Here is a 17,002-nt window from a genome sequence, read left to right on the forward strand (position 1 = left end):
GAGAGCACCAGTTCCCACTGTCATATGACAGAGAGTGGAGAGCACCAGTTCCAACTGTCATAGGACAGAGAGTGGAGAGCACCAGTTCCCACTGTCACAGGAGAGAGAGTGGAGAGCACCAGTTCCAACTGTCACAGGACAGAGAGTGGAGAGCACCAGTTCCCACTGTCACAGGAGAGAGAGTGGAGAGCACCAGTTCAAACTGTCACAGGAGAGAGTGGAGAGCACGAGTTCCCACTGTCACAGGAGAGAGAGTGGAGAGCACCAGTTCCAACTGTCACAGGAGAGAGAGTGGAGAGCACCAGTTCACACTGTCACAGGAGAGAGAGTGGAGAGCACCAGTTTCCACTGTCACAGGAGAGAGAGTGGAGAGCACCAGTTCCAACTGTCACAGGACAGAGAGTGGAGAGCACCAGTTCCTACTGTCACAGGACAGAGAGTGGAGAGCACCAGTTCTCACTGTCACAGGAGAGAGAGTGGAGAGCACCAGTTCCCACTGTCACAGGACAGAGTGTGGAGAGCACCAGTTCCAACTGTCACAGGACAGAGAGTGGAGAGCACCAGTTCCAACTGTCACAGGACAGAGAGTGGAGAGCACCAGTTCCAACTGTCACAGGACAGAGAGTGGAGAGCACCAGTTCCCACTGTCACAGGACAGAGAGTGGAGAGCACGAGTTCCCACTGGCACAGGACAGAGAGTGGAGAGCACCAGTTCCCACTGTCACAGGACAGAGAGTGGAGAGCACCAGTTGCAACTGTCACACGACAGAGTGTGGAGAGCATCAGTTCCCACTGTCACAGGACAGAGAGTGGAGAGCACCAGTTCCAACTGTCACAGGACAGAGAGTGGAGAGCACCAGTTCCAACTGTCACAGGACGGGAGAATGGAGAGCACCAGTTCCCACTGTCACAGGATGGAGAGAGTGGAGAGCACCAGTTTCAACTGTCACAGGACAGAGAGTGGGGAGCACCAGTTCCAACTGTCACAGGACAGAGAGTGGAGAGCACCAGTTCCAACTGTCACAGGACAGAGAGTGGAGAGCACCAGTTCCAACTGTCACAGGACTGAGAGTGGAGAGCACCAGTTCCCACTGTCACAGGACGGGAGAGTGGAGAGCACCAGTTCCCACTGTCACAGGACAGAGAGTGGAGAGCACCAGTTCCAACTGTCACAGGAGAGAGAGTGGAGAGCACCAGTTCCCACTGTCACAGGACCGAGAGTGGAGAGCACCAGTTCCCACTGTCACAGGACAGAGAGTGGAGAGCACCAGTTCCCACTGTCACAGGACCGAGAGTGGAGAGCACCAGTTCCCACTGTCACAGGACAGAGAGTGGAGAGCACCAGTTCCCACTGTCACAGGAGAGAGAGTGGAGAGCACCAGTTCCCACTGTCATAGGACAGAGAGTGGAGAGCACCAGTTCACACTGTCACAGGACAGAGATTGGAGAGCACCAGTTCCCACTGTCACAGGATGGGAGAGTGGAGAGCACCAGTTCCAACTGTCACAGGACAGAGAGTGGAGAGCACCGGTTCCAACTGTCACAGGACAGAGAGTGGAGAGCACCAGTTCCAACTATCACAGGACGGGAGAGTGGAGAGCACCAGTTCCCACTGTCACAGGACGGAGAGAGTGGAGAGCACCAGTTTCAACTGTCACAGGACGGAGAGTGGAGAGCACCAGTTGCAACTGTCACAGGAGAGAGAGTGCAGAGCACCAGTTCCCACTGTCACAGGACGGAGAGAGTGGAGAGCACCAGTTCCAACTGTCACAGGACAGAGAGTGGAGAGCACCAGTTCCAACTGTCACAGGACGGGAGAGTGGAGAGCACCAGTTCCAACTGTCACAGGACAGAGAGTGGAGAGCACCAGTTCCCACTGTCACAGGACAGAGAGTGGAGAGCACCAGTTCCAACTGTCACAGGACAGAGAGTGGAGAGCACCAGTTCCAACTGTCACAGGACAGAGAGTGGAGAGCACCAGTTCCCACTGTCACAGGAGAGAGAGTGGAGAGCACCAGTTCCCACTGTCACAGGACAGAGAGTGGAGAGCACCAGTTCCAACTGTCACAGGACAGAGAGTGGAGAGCACCAGTTCCCACTGTCACAGGACGGGAGAGTGGAGAGCACCAGTTGCAACTGTCACAGGACAGAGAGTGGAGAGCACCAGTTCCAACTGTCACAGGACAGAGAGTGGAGAGCACCAGTTCCCACTGTCACAGGAGAGAGAGTGGAGAGCATCAGTTCCCACTGTCACAGGACAGAGAGTGGAGAGCACCGGTTCCAACTGTCACAGGACAGAGAGTGGAGAGCACCAGTTCCAACTGTCACAGGACAGAAAGTGGAGAGCACCAGTTCCAACTGTCACAGGAGAGAGAGTGGAGAGCACCAGTTCCCACTGTCACAGGAGAGAGAGTGGAGAGCACCAGTTCCCACTGTCACAGGACAGAGAGTGGAGAGCACCAGTTCCCACTGTCACAGGACAGAGAGTGGAGAGCACCGGTTCCAACTGTCACAGGACAGAGCGTGGAGAGCACCAGTTGCAACTGTCACAGGACAGAGAGTGGAGAACACCAGTTCCAACTGTCACAGGACAGAGAGTGAAGAGCACCAGTTCAAACTGTCACAGGACAGAGAGTGGAGAGCACCAGTTCCCACTTTCACAGGACAGAGAGTGGAGAGCACCAGTTCCAACAGTCACAGGACAGAGAGTGGAGAGCACCAGTTCCCACTGTCACAGGACAGAGAGTGGAGAGCACCAGTTCCCACTGTCACAGAACGGGACATTGGAGAGCACCAGTTCCAACTGTCACAGGACAGAGAGTGGAGAGCACCAGTTCCCACTGTCACAGGACAGAGAGTGGAGAGCACCAGTTCCAACTGTCACAGGACGGGAGAGTGGAGAGCAACAGTTCCAACTGTCGCAGGACAGAGAGTGGAGAGCACCAGTTCCCACTGTCACAGGACAGAGAGTGGAGAGCACCAGTTCCAACTGTCACAGGACGGGAGAGTGGAGAGCAACAGTTCCAACTGTCGCAGGACAGAGAGTGGAGAGCACCAGTTCCCACTGTCACAGGACAGAGAGTGGAGAGCACCAGTTCCAACTGTCACAGGACAGAGAGTGGAGAGCACCAGTTCCAACTGTCACAGGACAGAGAGTGGAGAGCACCAGTTCCAACTGTCACAGGACGGGAGAGTGGAGAGCACCAGTTCCAACTGTCACAGGACGGGAGAGTGGAGAGCACCAGTTCCAATTGTCACAGGACGGGAGAGTGGAGAGCACCAGTTCCCACTGTCACAGGACAGAGAGTGGAGAGCACCAGTTCCCACTGTCACAGGACAGAGAGTGGAGAGCACCAGTTCCAACTGTCACAGGACGGGAGAGTGGAGAGCACCAGTTCCAACTGTCACAGGACGGGAGAGTGGAGAGCACCAGTTCCAATTGTGACAGGACGGGAGAGTGGAGAGCACCAGTTCCAACTGTCACAGGACAGAGAGTGGAGAGCACCAGTTCCAATTGTGACAGGACGGGAGAGTGGAGAGCACCAGTTCCAACTGTCACAGGTCAGAGAGTGGAGAGCACCAGTTCCAACTGTCACAGGACAGAGAGTGGAGAGCACCAGTTCCAACTGTCACAGGACAGAGAGTGGAGAGCACCAGTTCCCACTGTCACAGGAGAGAGAGTGGAGAGCACCAGTTCCCACTGTCACAGGAGAGAGAGTGGAGAGCACCAATTCCCACTGTCACAGGACAGAGAGTGGAGAGCACCAGTTCCCAATGTCACAGGACAGAGAGTGGAGAGCACCAGTTCCAACTGTCACAGGAGAGAGAGTGTAGAGCACCAGTTCCCACTGTCACAGGACGGAGAGTGGAGAGCACCAGTTCCCACTGTCACAGGACAGAGAGTGGAGAGCACCAGTTCCCACTGTCACAGGACAGAGAGTGGAGAGCACCAGTTCCCACTGTCACAGGACAGAGAGTGGAGAGCACCAGTTCCCACTGTCACAGGACAGAGAGTGGAGAGCACCAGTTCCAACTGTCACAGGACAGAGTGGAGAGCACCAGTTGCAACTGTCACAGGACAGGAGAGTGGAGAGCACCAGTTCCCACTGTCACAGGAGAGAGAGTGGAGAGCACCAGTTCCCACTGTCATAGGACAGAGAGTGGAGAGCACCAGTTCACACTGTCACAGGACAGAGAGTGGAGAGCACCAGTTCCCACTGTCACAGGACGGGAGAGTGGAGAGCACCAGTTCCAACTGTCACAGGACGGGAGAGTGGAGAGCACCAGTTCCCACTGTCATAGGACGGAGAGAGTGGAGAGCACCAGTTTCAACTGTCACAGGACAGAGAGTGGAGAGCACCAGTTGCAACTGTCACAGGACAGAGAGTGGGGAGCACCAGTTCCAACTGTCACAGGACAGAGAGTGGAGAGCACCAGTTCCAACTGTCACAGGACGGGAGAGTGGAGAGCACCAGTTCCCACTGTCACAGGACAGAGAGTGGAGAGCACCAGTTCCCACTGTCACAGGACAGAGAGTGGAGAGCATCAGTTCCCACTGTCACAGAACGGGACAGTGGAGAGCACCAGTTCCCACTGTCACAGGACGGGAGAGTGGAGAGCACCAGTTCCCACTGTCACAGGACAGAGAGTGGAGAGCACCAGTTCCCACTGTCACAGAACGGGACAGTGGAGAGCACCAGTTCCCACTGTCACAGGACAGAGAGTGGAGAGCATCAGTTCCAGCTGTCACAGGAGAGAGAGTGGAGAGCACCAGTTCCTACTGTCAGAGGAGAGAGAGTGGGGTGCACCAGTTCCAACTGTCACAGGAGAGAGAGTGGAGAGCACCAGTTCCTACTGTCACAAGAGAGAGAGTGGTGAGCACCAGTTCCAACTGTCACAGGACGGGAGAGTGGAGAGCACCAGTTCCAACTGCCACAGGACAGGAGACTGGAGAGCACCAGTTCCAACTTTCACAGGACAGAGTGTGGAGAGCACCAGTTCCAACAGTCACAGGACGGGAGAGTGGAGAGCACCAGTTCAAACTGTCACAGGACGGGAGAGTGGAGAGCACCAGTTCCAACTGTCACAGGACAGAGTGTGAGAGCCCCAGTTCCCACTGTCACAGGAGAGAGAGTGGAGAGCACCAGTTCCCACTGTCACAGGACGGGAGAGTGGAGAGCACCACTTCCAAATGTCACAGGACAGAGAGTGGAGAGCACCAGTTCCCACTGTCACAGGACGGGAGAGTAGAGAGCACCACTTCCCACTGTCATAGGACAGAGAGTGGAGAGCACCAGTTCCAACTGTCACAGGACAGAGAGTGGAGAGCACCAGTTCCCACTGTCACAGGACGGGAGAGTAGAGAGCACCACTTCCCACTGTCATAGGACAGAGAGTGGAGAGCACCAGTTCCAACTGTCACAGGACAGAGAGTGGAGAGCACCAGTTCCCACTGTCACAGGACAGAGAGTAGAGAGCACCAGTTCCAACTGTCATAGGACAGAGAGTGGAGAGCACCAGTTCCAACTGTCACAGGACAGAGAGTGGAGAGCACCAGTTCCCACTGTCACAGGAGAGAGAGTGGAGAGCACCAGTTCCCACTGTCACAGGACAGAGAGTGGAGAGCACCAGTTCCAACTGTCACAGGAGAGAGAGTGGAGAGCACCAGTTCCAACTGTCACAGGACAGAGAGTGGAGAGCACCAGTTCCAACTGTCACAGGACAGAGAGTGGAGAGCACCAGTTCCCACTGTCAAAGGACGGGAGAGTGGAGAGCACCAGTTCCCACTGTCACAGGACAGAGAGTGGAGAGCACCAGTTCCAACTGTCACAGGAGAGAGAGTTGAGAGCACCAGTTCCAACTGTCACAGGACAGAGAGTGGAGAGCACCAGTTCCCACTGTCACAGGACAGAGAGTGGAGAGCACCAGTTGCAACTGTCACAGGACGGGAGAGTGGAGAGCACCAGTTCCCACTGTCACAGGAGAGAGAGTGGAGAGCACCAGTTCCAACTGTCACAGGACGGGAGAGTGGAGAGCACCAGCTCCAACTGTCACAGGACAGAGAGTGGAGAGCACCAGTTCCAACTGTCAAAGGACGGGAGAGTGGAGAGCACCAGTTCCAACTGTCACAGGACAGAGAGTGGAGAGCACCAGTTCCAACTGTCACAGGACAGAGAGTGGAGAGCACCAGTTCCAACTGTCACAGGACGGGAGAGTGGAGAGCACCAGTTCCAATTGTCACAGGACGGGAGAGTGGAGAGCACCAGTTCCACTGTCACAAGACAGAGAGTGGAGAGCACCAGTTCCAACTGTCACAGGACGGGAGAGTGGAGAGCACCAGTTCCACCTGTCACAGGACGGGAGAGTGGAGAGCACCAGTTCCAACTGTTACAGGACGGGAGAGTGGAGAGCACCAGTTCCCACTGTCACAGGACAGAGAGAGGAGAGCACCAGTTCCAATTGTCACAGGACGGGAGAGTGGAGAGCACCAGTTCCCACTGTCACAGGACAGAGAGTGGAGAGCACCAGTTCCCACTGTCACAGGACAGAGTGTGGAGAGCACCAGTTCCAACTGTCACAGGACAGAGAGTGAAGAGCACCAGTTCCAACTGTCACAGGACAGAGAATGGAGAGCACCAGTTCCAACTGTCACAGGACAGAGAGTGGAGAGCACCAGTTCCAACTGTCACAGGAGAGAGAGTGGAGAGCACCAGTTCCAACTGTCACAGGACAGAGAGTGGAGAGCACCAGTTCCAACTGTCACAGGACGGGAGAGTGGAGAGCACCAGTTCCCACTGTCACAGGACAGAGAGTGGAGAGCACCAGTTCCAACTGTCACAGGACGGGAGAGTGGAGAGCACCAGTTCCCACTGTCACAGGACAGAGAGTGGAGAGCACCAGTTCCAACTGTCACAGGACGGGAGAGTTGAGAGCACCAGTTCCAATTGTCACAGGACGGGAGAGTGGAGAGCACCAGTTCCCACTGTCACAGGACAGAGTGTGGAGAGCACCAGTTCCAACTGTCACGGACAGAAAGTTGAGAGCACCAGTTCCAACTGTCACAGGACGGGAGAGTGGAGAGCACCAGTTCCAACTGTCACAGGACAGAGATTGGAGAGCACCAGTTCCAACTGTCATAGGACAGAGAGTGGAGAGCACCAGTTCCCACTGTCACAGGACAGAGAGTGGAGAGCACCAGTTCCAACTGTCACAGGAGAGAGAGTGGAGAGCACCAGTTCCCACTGTCACAGTACAGAGAGTGGAGACCACCAGTTCCCACTGTCACAGGACAGAGAGTGGAGAGCACCAGTTCCCACTGTCACAGGACAGAGAGTGGAGAGCACCAGTTCCCACTGTCACAGGACAGAGAGTGGAGAGCACCAGTTCCAACTGTCACAGGAGAGAGAGTGGAGAGCACCAGTTCCAACTGTCACAGGACAGAGTGGAGATCACCAGTTGCAACTGTCACAGGACAGGAGAGTGGAGAGCACCAGTTCCCACTGTCACAGGAGAGAGAGTGGAGAGCACCAGTTCCCACTGTCATAGGACAGAGAGTGGAGAGCACCAGTTCACACTGTCACAGGACAGAGAGTGGAGAGCACCAGTTCCCACTGTCACAGGACGGGAGAGTGGAGAGCACCAGTTCCAACTGTCACAGGACAGAGAGTGGAGAGCACCAGTTCCAACTGTCACAGGACAGAGAGTGGAGAGCACCAGTTCCAACTGTCACAGGACAGAGAGTGGAGAGCACCAGTTCCCACTGTCACAGGACAGAGAGTGGAGAGCACCAGTTCCCACTGTCACAGGAGAGAGAGTGGAGAGCACCAGTTCCAACTGTCACAGGACGGGAGAGTGGAGAGCACCAGTTCTAACTGTCACAGGAGAGAGAGTGGAGAGCACCAGTTCCAACTGTCACAGGACGGGAGAGTGGAGAGCACCAGTTCCCACTGTCACAGGACGGGAGATTGGAGTGCACCAGTTCCAAATGTCACAGGACAGAGAGTGGAGAGCACCAGTTCCAACTGTCACAGGACGGGAGAGTGGAGAGCACCAGTTCCAACTGTCACAGGACAGAGAGTGGAGAGCACCAGTTCCAACTGTCGCAGGACAGAGAGTGGAGAGCACCAGTTCCCACTGTCACAGGAGAGAGAGTGGAGAGCACCAGTTCCCACTGTCACAGGATGGGAGAGTGGAGAGCACCAGTTCCAACTGTCACAGGACAGAGAGTGGAGAGCACCAGTTCCCACTGTCACAGGGGAGAGAGTGGAGAGCACCAGTTCAAACTGTCACAGGAGAGAGAGTGGAGAGCACCAGTTCCCACTGTCACAGGAGAGAGAGTGGAGAGCACCAGTTCCAACTGTCACAGGAGAGAGAGTGGAGAGCACCAGTTCCCACTGTCACAGGACGGGAGAGTAGAGAGCACCACTTCCAACTCTCAAAGGGCAGGAGAGTGGAGAGCACCAGTTCAAACTTTCACAGGACAGAGAGTGGAGAGCACCAGTTCCAACTGTCACAGGACGGGAGAGTGGAGAGCACCAGTTCCCACTGTCACAGGACGGGAGAGTGGAGAGCACCAGTTCCAACTGTCATAGGACAGGGAGTGGAGAGCACCAGTTCCAACTGTCACAGGAGAGAGAGTGGAGAGCACCAGTTCCAACTGTCACAGGACAGAGAGTGGAGAGCACCAGTTCCCACTGTCACAGGACAGAGAGTGGAGAGCACCAGTTCCCACTGTCACAGGAGAGAGAGTGGAGAGCACCAGTTCCAACTGTCACAGGAGAGAGAGTGGAGAGCACCAGTTCCCACTGTCATATGACAGAGAGTGGAGAGCACCAGTTCCAACTGTCATAGGACAGAGAGTGGAGAGCACCAGTTCCAACTGTCACAGGACGGGAGAGTGGAGAGCACCAGTTCCTACTCTCACAGGACAGAGAGTGGAGAGCACCAGTTCCCACTGTCACAGGAGAGAGAGTGGAGAGCACCAGTTCCAACTGTCACAGGACAGAGAGTGGAGAGCACCAGTTCCCACTGTCACAGGAGAGAGAGTGGAGAGCACCAGTTCAAACTGTCACAGGAGAGAGTGGAGAGCACGAGTTCCCAATGTCACAGGAGAGAGAGTGGAGAGCACCAGTTCCAACTGTCACAGGAGAGAGAGTGGAGAGCACCAGTTCACACTGTCACAGGAGAGAGAGTGGAGAGCACCAGTTTCCACTGTCACAGGAGAGAGAGTGGAGAGCACCAGTTCCAACTGTCACAGGACAGAGAGTGGAGAGCACCAGTTCCTACTGTCACAGGACAGAGAGTGGAGAGCACCAGTTCTCACTGTCACAGGAGAGAGAGTGGAGAGCACCAGTTCCCACTGTCACAGGACAGAGTGTGGAGAGCACCAGTTCCAACTGTCACAGGACAGAGAGTGGAGAGCACCAGTTCCAACTGTCACAGGACAGAGAGTGGAGAGCACCAGTTCCAACTGTCACAGGACAGAGAGTGGAGAGCACCAGTTCCCACTGTCACAGGACAGAGAGTGGAGAGCACGAGTTCCCACTGGCACAGGACAGAGAGTGGAGAGCACCAGTTCCCACTGTCACAGGACAGAGAGTGGAGAGCACCAGTTGCAACTGTCACACGACAGAGTGTGGAGAGCATCAGTTCCCACTGTCACAGGACAGAGAGTGGAGAGCACCAGTTGCAACTGTCACAGGACAGAGAGTGGAGAGCACCAGTTCCAACTGTCACAGGACGGGAGAATGGAGAGCACCAGTTCCCACTGTCACAGGACGGAGAGAGTGGAGAGCACCAGTTTCAACTGTCACAGGACTGAGAGTGGAGAGCACCAGTTCCCACTGTCACAGGACAGAGAGTGGAGAGCACCAGTTCCAACTGTCACAGGACTGAGAGTGGAGAGCACCAGTTCCCACTGTCACAGGACAGAGAGTGGAGAGCACCAGTTCCAACTGTCACAGGAGAGAGAGTGGAGAGCACCAGTTCCCACTGTCACAGGACCGAGAGTGGAGAGCACCAGTTCCCACTGTCACAGGACAGAGAGTGGAGAGCACCAGTTCCCACTGTCACAGGAGAGAGAGTGGAGAGCACCAGTTCCCACTGTCATAGGACAGAGAGTGGAGAGCACCAGTTCACACTGTCACAGGACAGAGATTGGAGAGCACCAGTTCCCACTGTCACAGGATGGGAGAGTGGAGAGCACCAGTTCCAACTGTCACAGGACAGAGAGTGGAGAGCACCGGTTCCAACTGTCACAGGACAGAGAGTGGAGAGCACAAGTTCCAACTATCACAGGACGGGAGAGTGGAGAGCACCAGTTCCCACTGTCACAGGACGGAGAGAGTGGAGAGCACCAGTTTCAACTGTCACAGGACGGAGAGTGGAGAGCACCAGTTGCAACTGTCACAGGAGAGAGAGTGGGGAGCACCAGTTCCAACTGTCACAGGACAGAGAGTGGAGAGCACCAGTTCCAACTGTCACAGGACGGGAGAGTGGAGAGCACCAGTTCCCACTGTCACAGGACAGAGAGTGGAGAGCACCAGTTCCAACTGTCACAGGACAGAGAGTGGAGAGCACCAGTTCCAACTGTCACAGGACAGAGAGTGGAGAGCACCAGTTCCCACTGTCACAGGAGAGAGAGTGGAGAGCACCAGTTCCCACTGTCACAGGACAGAGAGTGGAGAGCACCAGTTCCAACTGTCACAGGACAGAGAGTGGAGAGCACCAGTTCCCACTGTCACAGGAGAGAGAGTGGAGAGCACCAGTTCCCACTGTCACAGGACGGGAGAGTGGAGAGCACCAGTTGCAACTGTCACAGGACAGAGAGTGGAGAGCACCAGTTCCAACTGTCACAGGACAGAGAGTGGAGAGCACCAGTTCCCACTGTCACAGGAGAGAGAGTGGAGAGCACCAGTTCCCACTGTCACAGGACAGAGAGTGGAGAGCACCGGTTCCAACTGTCACAGGACAGAGAGTGGAGAGCACCAGTTCCAACTGTCACAGGACAGAAAGTGGAGAGCACCAGTTCCAACTGTCACAGGAGAGAGAGTGGAGAGCACCAGTTCCCACTGTCACAGGACAGAGAGTGGAGAGCACCAGTTCCCACTGTCACAGGACAGAGAGTGGAGAGCACCGGTTCCAACTGTCACAGGACAGAGCGTGGAGAGCACCAGTTGCAACTGTCACAGGACAGAGAGTGGAGAACACCAGTTCCAACTGTCACAGGACAGAGAGTGAAGAGCACCAGTTCAAACTGTCACAGGACAGAGAGTGGAGAGCACCAGTTCCCACTTTCACAGGACAGAGAGTGGAGAGCACCAGTTCCAACAGTCACAGGACAGAGAGTGGAGAGCACCAGTTCCCACTGTCACAGGACAGAGAGTGGAGAGCACCAGTTCCCACTGTCACAGAACGGGACATTGGAGAGCACCAGTTCCAACTGTCACAGGACAGAGAGTGGAGAGCACCAGTTCCCACTGTCACAGGACAGAGAGTGGAGAGCACCAGTTCCAACTGTCACAGGACGGGAGAGTGGAGAGCAACAGTTCCAACTGTCGCAGGACAGAGAGTGGAGAGCACCAGTTCCCACTGTCACAGGACAGAGAGTGGAGAGCACCAGTTCCAACTGTCACAGGACGGGAGAGTGGAGAGCAACAGTTCCAACTGTCGCAGGACAGAGAGTGGAGAGCACCAGTTCCCACTGTCACAGGACAGAGAGTGGAGAGCACCAGTTCCAACTGTCACAGGACAGAGAGTGGAGAGCACCAGTTCCAACTGTCACAGGACAGAGAGTGGAGAGCACCAGTTCCAACTGTCACAGGACGGGAGAGTGGAGAGCACCAGTTCCAACTGTCACAGGACGGGAGAGTGGAGAGCACCAGTTCCAATTGTCACAGGACGGGAGAGTGGAGAGCACCAGTTCCCACTGTCACAGGACAGAGAGTGGAGAGCACCAGTTCCCACTGTCACAGGACAGAGAGTGGAGAGCACCAGTTCCAACTGTCACAGGACGGGAGAGTGGAGAGCACCAGTTCCAACTGTCACAGGACGGGAGAGTGGAGAGCACCAGTTCCCACTGTCACAGGACAGAGAGTGGAGAGCACCAGTTCCAATTGTGACAGGACGGGAGAGTGGAGAGCACCAGTTCCAACTGTCACAGGACAGAGAGTGGAGAGCACCAGTTCCAATTGTGACAGGACGGGAGAGTGGAGAGCACCAGTTCCAACTGTCACAGGACAGAGAGTGGAGAGCACCAGTTCCCACTGTCACAGGACGGGAGAGTGGAGAACACCAGTTCCAACTGTCACAGGACAGAGTGTGGAGAGCACCAGTTCCAACTGTCACAGGACAGAGAGTGGAGAGCACCAGTTCCAACTGTCACAGGACAGAGAGTGGAGAGCACCAATTCCCACTGTCACAGGAGAGAGAGTGGAGAGCACCAATTCCCACTGTCACAGGACAGAGAGTGGAGAGCACCAGTTCCAACTGTCACAGGAGAGAGAGTGGGGAGCACCAGTTCCAACTGTCACAGGACAGAGAGTGGAGAGCACCAGTTCCCACTGTCACAGGACAGAGAGTGGAGAGCACCAGTTCCAACTGTCACAGGACGGGAGAGTGGAGAGCACCACTTCCCACTGTCACAGGACAGAGAGTGGAGAGCACCAGTTCCAACTGTCACAGGACGGGAGAGTGGAGAGCACCAGTTCCAATTGTCACAGGACGGGAGAGTGGAGAGCACCAGTTCCCACTGTCACAGGACAGAGAGTGGAGAGCACCAGTTCCAACTGTCACAGGAGAGAGAGTGGAGAGCACCAGTTCCAACTGTCACGGACAGAGAGTTGAGAGCACCAGTTCCAACTGTCACAGGACAGAGTGTGGAGAGCACCAGTTCCCACTGTCACAGGACAGAGAGTGGAGAGCACCAGTTCCAACTGTCACAGGACAGAGTGTGGAGAGCACCAGTTCCAACTGTCACGGACAGAGAGTTGAGAGCACCAGTTCCAACTGTCACAGGACAGAGAGTGGAGAGCACCAGTTCCAACTGTCACAGGAGAGAGAGTGGGGAGCACCAGTTCCAACTGTCACAGGACAGAGAGTGGAGAGCACCAGTTCCAACTGTCACAGGACAGACAGTGGAGAGCACCAGTTCCAACTGTCACAGGACAGAGAGTGGAGAGCACCAGTTCCCACTGTCACAGGACGGGAGAGTGGAGAGCACCAGTTCCCACTGTCACAGGACGGGAGAGTAGAGAGCACCAGTTCCAACTGTCACAGGACAGAGAGTGGAGAGCACCAGTTCAAACTGTCACAGGACAGAGAGTGTAGAGCACCAGTTCCCACTGTCACAGGACAGAGAGTGGAGAGCACCAGTTCCCACTGTCACAGGACAGAGAGTGGAGAGCACCAGTTCCCACTGTCACAGGACAGAGAGTGGAGAGCACCAGTTCCCACTGTCACAGGACGGGAGAGTTGAGAGCACCAGTTCCCACTGTCACAGGACAGAGAGTGGAGAGCACCAGTTCCAACTGTCACAGGACAGAGAGTGGAGAGCACCAGTTCCCACTGTCACAGGACAGAGAGTGGAGAGCACCAGTTCCAACAGTCACAGGACGGGAGAGTGGAGAGCAACAGTTCCAACTGTCGCAGGACAGAGAGTGGAGAGCACCAGTTCCCACTGTCACAGGACAGAGAGTGGAGAGCACCAGTTCCCACTGTCACAGGACGGGAGAGTGGAGAGCACCAGTTCCAACTGTCACAGGACAGAGAGTGGAGAGCACCAGTGCCAACTGTCACAGGACAGAGAGTGGAGAGCACCAGTTCCCACTGTCACAGGACAGAGAGTGGAGAGCACCAGTTCCAACTGACACAGGACGGGAGATTGTAAAGCACCAGTTCCCACTGTCGCAGGACAGAGAGTGGAGAGCACCAGTTCCAACTGTCACAGGACGGAGAGAGTGGAGAGCACCAGTTCCCACTGTCACAGGACGGGAGAGTGGAGAGCACCAGTTCCCACGGTCACAGGACGGGAGAGTGGAGAGCACCAGTTCCAACTGTCACAGGACAGAGAGTGGAGAGCACCAGTTCCCACTGTCACAGGACGGGAGAGTGGAGTGCACCAGTTCCCACTGTCACAGGAGAGAGAGTGGGGAGCACCAGTTCCCACTGTCACAGGACAGAGAGTGGTGAGCACCAGTTCCAACTGTCACAGGACGGGAGAGTGGAGAGCACCAGTTCCAACTGTCACAGGACAGAGAGTGGAGAGCACCAGTTCCCACTGTCACAGGAGAGAGAGTGGAGAGCACCAGTTCCCACTGTCACAGGAGAGAGAGTGGAGAGCACCAGTTCAAACTGTCACAGGAGAGAGAGTGGAGAGCACCAGTTCCCACTGTCACAGGACAGAGAGTGGAGAGCACCAGTTCAAACTGTCACAGGACAGAGAGTGGAGAGCACCAGTTCCCACTGTCACAGGACGGGAGAGTGGAGTGCACCAGTTCCCACTGTCACAGGAGAGAGAGTGGGGAGCACCAGTTCCAACTGTCACAGGACAGAGAGTGGAGAGCACCAGTTCCAACTGTCACAGGATGGGAGAGTGGAGAGCACCAGTTCCAACTGTCACAGGACAGAGAGTGGAGAGCACCAGTTCCCACTGTCACAGGAGAGAGAGTGGAGAGCACCAGTTCCAACTGTCACAGGAAAGAGAGTGGAGAGCATCAGTTCCCACTGTCACAGGACGGGAGAGTAGAGAGCACCACTTCCAACTGTCACAGGACAGGAGAGTGGAGAGCACCAGTTCAAACTTTCACAGGACAGAGAGTGGAGAGCACCAGTTCCCACTGTCACAGGATGGGAGAGTGGAGAGCACCAGTTCCAACTGTCACAGGACAGAGAGTGGAGAGCACCAGTTCCCACTGTCACAGGAGAGAGAGTGGAGAGCACCAGTTCCAACTGTCACAGGAAAGAGAGTGGAGAGCATCAGTTCCCACTGTCACAGGACGGGAGAGTAGAGAGCACCACTTCCAACTGTCACAGGACAGGAGAGTGGAGAGCACCAGTTCAAACTTTCACAGGACAGAGAGTGGAGAGCACCAGTTCCAACTGTCACAGGACAGAGAGTGGAGAGCACCAGTTCCCACTGTCACAGGAGAGAGAGTGGAGAGCACCAGTTCCAACTGTCACAGGAAAGAGAGTGGAGAGCATCAGTTCCCACTGTCACAGGACGGGAGAGTAGAGAGCACCACTTCCAACTGTCACAGGACAGGAGAGTGGAGAGCACCAGTTCAAACTTTCACAGGACAGAGAGTTGAGAGCACCAGTTCCAACTGTCACAGGACGGGAGAGTGGAGAGCACCAGTTCCAACTGTCACAGGACAGAGAGTGGAGAGCACCAGTTCCCACTGTCACAGGAGAGAGAGAGTGGAGAGCACCAGTTCCCACTGTCACAGGACGGGAGAGTGGAGAGCACCAGTTGCAACTGTCACAGGACAGAGAGTGGAGAGCACCAGTTCCAACTGTCACAGGACAGAGAGTGGAGAGCACCAGTTCCCACTGTCACAGGAGAGAGAGTGGAGAGCACCAGTTCCCACTGTCACAGGACAGAGAGTGGAGAGCACCGGTTCCAACTGTCACAGGACAGAGAGTGGAGAGCACCAGTTCCAACTGTCACAGGACAGAAAGTGGAGAGCACCAGTTCCAACTGTCACAGGAGAGAGAGTGGAGAGCACCAGTTCCCACTGTCACAGGACAGAGAGTGGAGAGCACCAGTTCCCACTGTCACAGGACAGAGAGTGGAGAGCACCGGTTCCAACTGTCACAGGACAGAGCGTGGAGAGCACCAGTTGCAACTGTCACAGGACAGAGAGTGGAGAACACCAGTTCCAACTGTCACAGGACAGAGAGTGAAGAGCACCAGTTCAAACTGTCACAGGACAGAGAGTGGAGAGCACCAGTTCCCACTTTCACAGGACAGAGAGTGGAGAGCACCAGTTCCAACAGTCACAGGACAGAGAGTGGAGAGCACCAGTTCCCACTGTCACAGGACAGAGAGTGGAGAGCACCAGTTCCCACTGTCACAGAACGGGACATTGGAGAGCACCAGTTCCAACTGTCACAGGACAGAGAGTGGAGAGCACCAGTTCCCACTGTCACAGGACAGAGAGTGGAGAGCACCAGTTCCAACTGTCACAGGACGGGAGAGTGGAGAGCAACAGTTCCAACTGTCGCAGGACAGAGAGTGGAGAGCACCAGTTCCCACTGTCACAGGACAGAGAGTGGAGAGCACCAGTTCCAACTGTCACAGGACGGGAGAGTGGAGAGCAACAGTTCCAACTGTCGCAGGACAGAGAGTGGAGAGCACCAGTTCCCACTGTCACAGGACAGAGAGTGGAGAGCACCAGTTCCAACTGTCACAGGACAGAGAGTGGAGAGCACCAGTTCCAACTGTCACAGGACGGGAGAGTGGAGAGCACCAGTTCCAACTGTCACAGGACGGGAGAGTGGAGAGCACCAGTTCCAATTGTCACAGGACGGGAGAGTGGAGAGCACCAGTTCCCACTGTCACAGGACAGAGAGTGGAGAGCACCAGTTCCAACTGTCACAGGACGGGAGAGTGGAGAGCACCAGTTCCAACTGTCACAGGACGGGAGAGTGGAGAGCACCAGTTCCCACTGTCACAGGACAGAGAGTGGAGAGCACCAGTTCCAATTGTGACAGGACGGGAGAGTGGAGAGCACCAGTTCCAACTGTCACAGGACAGAGAGTGGAGAGCACCAGTTCCAATTGTGACAGGACGGGAGAGTGGAGAGCACCAGTTCCAACTGTCACAGGACAGAGAGTGGAGAGCACCAGTTCCCACTGTCACAGGACGGGAGAGTGGAGAACACCAGTTCCAACTGTCACAGGACAGAGTGTGGAGAGCACCAGTTCCAACTGTCACAGGACAGAGAGTGGAGAGCACCAGTTCCAACTGTCACAGGACAGAGAGTGGAGAGCACCAATTCCCACT

This window comes from Pristiophorus japonicus, chromosome 5 (genome assembly GCF_044704955.1).
Source record: "Pristiophorus japonicus isolate sPriJap1 chromosome 5, sPriJap1.hap1, whole genome shotgun sequence".
In the NCBI taxonomy this organism is placed as follows: Eukaryota; Metazoa; Chordata; class Chondrichthyes; family Pristiophoridae; genus Pristiophorus; species Pristiophorus japonicus.